This window comes from Megalopta genalis, unplaced genomic scaffold (assembly GCF_051020955.1).
Source record: "Megalopta genalis isolate 19385.01 unplaced genomic scaffold, iyMegGena1_principal scaffold0021, whole genome shotgun sequence".
Classification (NCBI taxonomy): domain Eukaryota; kingdom Metazoa; phylum Arthropoda; class Insecta; order Hymenoptera; family Halictidae; genus Megalopta; species Megalopta genalis.
In genome coordinates this window covers 232,501-237,500 of record NW_027476091.1, presented here as the reverse complement: position 1 = coordinate 237,500, position 5,000 = coordinate 232,501, and the positions used below count along the sequence as shown (strand labels likewise).

At 57.4% G+C, this 5,000-nt stretch overlaps 1 pseudogene; it reads right to left on the bottom strand.

The window, feature by feature from the left end:
- Positions 1-5,000, bottom strand: part of LOC143260858 (large subunit ribosomal RNA) — a 10,303-nt pseudogene that overhangs the window by 2,738 nt on the left and 2,565 nt on the right.

The window sequence follows — 5,000 nt, the reverse complement described above, 5'->3', positions numbered from 1 at the left end:
TCACCAGTAGGGTCCTCGACACGCTCGGGTGCCGACTGCACCTTCACGAGTGACGTGTCTCCGACTCGTTCGATTACTTCCACGTTACCGGTGTCCGGCGTACCTTCTACCGTGGGCTCGGTTTTCACCGAGACCGCTCGCGTGGGAGTCACACATCTTTGCAAGATCACACGAGGATTGGCGATATTAATCACCTTCCCGGATCTTGTCTTTCTCACAGACGCGGGGGGACTGACAGCTGCATTTGCAGTTCCCGCGTCTGCGGCGACGGCTTCACTCCGAGTAGGAGCTGGACCCGTCGTCTTTGGACGCTTAGTTTTTTGTTCAATTTTATTCAGACCCATAATGTGTCTTGGTCTTTCATCCAGTGCGCTCCCCGGCCACCACCGACCCGCACAATTTGGAACCCGCCAAAGGCTGAGTTAGGGCTACGCACCGAATATAGTCTGCTGGCTGGGTCGGTTTCCTTACCCAGCCCGCGTCCTCGCCCAGCAGAACCCACTTGCCCGAAGCGTGTGGTCGTTCCAAGCCGATTGACTGGACCAGGGCTGCTTTTCTCGTCCAGCCGCCCATCTAGCCGAAGCAGAGGCCAAAGGTACGTGTTGGGGACGTCTCACCCGCAGGAGAGGGCCCCCTCAGATCCCAGGATCCTCTTTTCCGACGACAAGGGTCGCCACGCACGGCAAACACGTGGGAGACAGCAGTCGGAGAGGCTGCCTCTTCCTCTCCACCACACTTCGTTCAGTTCGCTGCGTATTTAAGAACACGAGCTATCCAGCGGTACCTTTTTCGTGGAGGCTCAAGTGTGGCTAGGGCACGTTTGCCCCTTGCGGCCTGGGTTGCCCAGGGGATTGATTGCATCCCATGTATTCCTGAGCCCAGCGGAGTGTTGTCTAGTGGCGTGTTCCGCCCACGAAAAACGGTCTGAAAAACCGTTTAACGTAAACTGGGGAACTGATGCCACGAGTGACAACAGTTCCCCAGTCGGAAGTCATACAGCACATACAGTGCTGTACAAAGAACACGCCACAGCCCGTATGCTAAATCAGGGCCTCGCCATTATGCGAAGTACTACGTGTACGACGCACTGACGGTCTCTAATGCCTTCATCGCCGATACACCCATCGACTCGGCCGATCAACCCTCCTACGCGAGGGCTAGTTCGGGGGTTATCTCCCGCCCTGGGTGGCCACAGACCGCCACCGCCAGTAGATAGGGACAGATGGGAATCTCGTTAATCCATTCATGCGCGTCACTAATTAGATGACGAGGCATTTGGCTATTTTTTTTTTTTTTTTTTTTTTTTTTCCGGGGATACGAGCCGGTGACAGGTGGCCGCATTGCCCCGTTATTACGCCTATATGGTAGGCGGCACCAATAAGTTCCCCCTTTCCGGTCCCTCACCCTATGCCCGACCGGTCGAACCGCGTAGGTGTTGGGCGGTTCGTCCGCGTCGATGTTCTGCGGTTAAACAATCCCCAGGCTGCCAATCCTCCGACCAAGACCCTCGAGGCGATCACCTTGAGGTCCCGCTGGCCCATCAATCCTGCGCTCAGTAGGCCCCTGCTTGACTTCGCGCTCCATAGTCCTCTCAGCGACAAAGTGGCAGAGAATACGTTGACATCCTCCGTGCCGTTGCTAGAAGCAACTGCACGTCGGAAGCTGGCGTTGTCAGCGTAATACTGGACCTTCCGCTTATGCGCAAGATCCAGGATCGTCTGTTCGCTAACCACTTGCGCATCGAGGACCATGCAATCGCCGTCCTTGCATGCTACTAGATCTGGTTTTCTCATTCCCTCATCGGTAGGGATCTTCGGTTCGCGCGCTACCTGAAAACCCCTTTGCACTAAACCACGTGCAAGATAGTCAACTACAGCGTCGTGCCTTCTTATCCGCCCATCATGGGTGCGGTGGCACTGCTGTAGGACGTGGTTAAGGGTCTCAGGCACCGCGCAGCCAGCCCTGCAGAGCCTGTCCTGCCTTCGGCCCCTAGATGTTCGGGACCTAGTCGGAAGGGCGTTGATCCGCAACTTGCAGGAGTTGACGAAGTCTCGTCCTGACAAGAAGCGGGTCCCCTCCGCGACCCATCTGTGCTGCCCCGGGACCCTCTTCGACTCTTTCAAAGCGCCGCCATCGACACTCCCGTGAAGAGCATTCGCCCAACGGCGCGCTTCCCTCTCGGGAGTGTCGATGACCTCGCCGTGATCCATCAGGCGTTGCTGCGCCTTCTGGATCTCGAGTCGAAGATAGTCCCCTGGCAGCCCAGACGCGGCCTCAGAAGACAAGGACAGTTCCTTCAGGCGGCTAAGCCGAATCCTGGGCATACTCCACCGAAGCGAAGCAACACCCAGGCCTCCCGAACCGATGGCGGAATGGAAATAGGCCTTAGGTGTATCGGCCGGTAAATTGAGCCACTTCCTCACCGCACCACGTACCGCCACGTCACACCGATTGAGTTTCCCCAATCCCACAGACCCCAACGACGCCGCATAAAATAAGCTTGGCAACAGGAATATTCGCAGAGCGAATAGTCGCTGTTGCGGCTTAAGCGGTGCACGGGAGATCTTATCCAAATCAGCGACCAACGAGACTGACGGGTCGGAACGCAGACGACCGTCTGGAGTAAAGGGAATACCCAAATACTGCCAGGCGTCCGTCCGCTTCATCGCCACCAGCTTCTGACCACCGAGGAAGAAGTTGCCTTCATCCACGGTAGTCTTCTTCTGGTGGGGAACCGTTCCGATCGAGATAGTAAAAGACTTACCGACATTAACGGACATGCCGCATGATGCCAGGAAGCCCTCCGTACAGTCAAGCAATCGCTGCAGGCCAGTTGTCGTTGAGGCTGCGAGGATTAGGTCGTCGGCGAAGGCTGCCGACCCGATCCTCACCCCGTCGATATCCGCCCCGATGTCTTGGGGGAGGCTCCTGAGGAGTCTGTCCATCACCATGTTGAATATGCCGGGGGACATCGGGTCTCCTTGCCTCACGCCATGCATCGGATGGATGCCATGGGAGTGCCAACCACCCGACACAATGGTCGTGAGAGCATCAGAGTACACCGACCCGACATACCCAATCATGGGAGCGGGACAGCCCCTCAGCTCGAGCGTCTGTAATATCGCGGGGTGAGAAACGGTGTCGAAAGCCTTCGCGACATCAACCGACGCAACAAAAAGCGGCTTATGGCGCGCATGGGAGTGGCGTAGCAGCAAGTCCAGCAAAAACACGTTGTCCGCACACCCGTCTGTCCTACGGAACGCTCTCTGCCTCTCATCCAATCTGATCAATCGACCCATCCGCCTAGCCAGGACCTTGTGGAATCCTCGCACAAGGGTCGAGGCGACGGTGATGGGTCGAAAATCAGACGGAGAAGAAGGCAGTCCGGTTTTAGGAATGAGCACGGTCCTGGCGTCCCTTAGGTGAATAGGGAGTCTGCGGCACCACATAATGAGGTTATAGATCCTTTGCAAAACCTCAAGGGGGGTTTTACAAAGGAGTCTCGCAGACAGACCGTCAGGACCAGGTGCTGTCTTCCTGCCCGGAAGCGCCCTCCGTAGTTCATCCGGATTAACAGGAGACCACAGAGAGGAGATGGTGTCCTCTCGGTTTTCACACGGAGGACAGCAGTCGCGCGCACCTGTCATAAGGGCTTCCCAATAGGGAACCATAACATCTTGAGGGATGCCATGGTCACCTACGGGGCCATCCCTTATGACATCCAAACAGCGCCGGGGGTCCTTACGCCACAGTTCTTGCACTATGCCGTAATTCCTCCGGCGCTGTCTGCGTCGCGAGAGCGGTTCCTCCGGTTGCGCACGGCGGCCTCGACGCACGACTCTCGCTGCATGAGGTACCGGAAAGATATCCGCCAGGTAAGCGGTGAGCCTTTCCAGAATATTCCCGCGATCCTCTCTTCCAACCAGGGCACAGATTTCATCCAGGGTATTAGCCTGGAATCCATCGCACCCTAGTGGTTCAAGGCCGCGGAAATACTCCAGGAAGACCCGATCGCTATCCTGGACCTCCACCGCGAGATCGGGCGCCTCAGCCACCGGCTGCAGTGACTCCTGTTGAATGCGGCCAACATGCTCCATCACAAGCGCTCGGTAGTCCTTGTGCTTCCGAGCGCCCTTGATGGCATCTAGCGACCTGCCAGGCAGGAACCCAATGAGCGCTTGATTGATGAAGCGCACACCCTTCATGGACAGTTCTGCCTCGCGCCGCGCCAGCAAAGACACCTCCTCAGCACTCCAACGTGCCTTTGCTGGCGCCGCGCGGTTCACATCATCTGACCAATCAGGGTGAGCGGACCTCATGTGAACGCCCCTACCGATCTTGGTAGCGAAGGATCTATCGCAGCCTGGGAATTGACAGGGGAAGTCGACCGGCCGGGAAGGGGGATCCCCAGAGCTCGGTCCCGGAAGGGGGGAAATTGCTGGCCTAGGGGCGGCAGGGGCCGCCCCTCTACGTGTACCCATCCGAGGCAGTTTATTTTTGGGAGGGCCAACAAAATTTAGGCGCGAGAGGGCTGGCAACCCCCAAGCGCCAAGTACGCCTGAACCCCGTTAGCGTTACCCGGCGAGAACCTATGGGAGGTGGGGAAGACTTGGACGGGAGAGGCTAATGGACCTAACGAGAGGTCTATATTACGCATCACCGTCCCTGTAACTACAACAAGAGAGTCATAGTTACTCCCGCCGTTTACCCGCGCTTTTTTGAATTTCTTCACGTTGACATTCAGAGCACTGGGCAGAAATCACATTGCGTCAACACCCGTGGGGGCCATCGCAATGCTTTGTTTTAATTAGACAGTCGGATTCCCCTAGTCCGTGCCAGTTCTGAGCTGAGCGTTGAATGGCGGCCGAAGAGGACGACCGCACCGATGGGAAACGCCACGGAAGCCTCGCAGCAAGGAAGATCCGCGGGAGGCCAAGGCACGGGACCGAGCTCGGATCCCAGCCACGAGAGCCGTTCACCTCGCCCAGGCCCGGCACGTC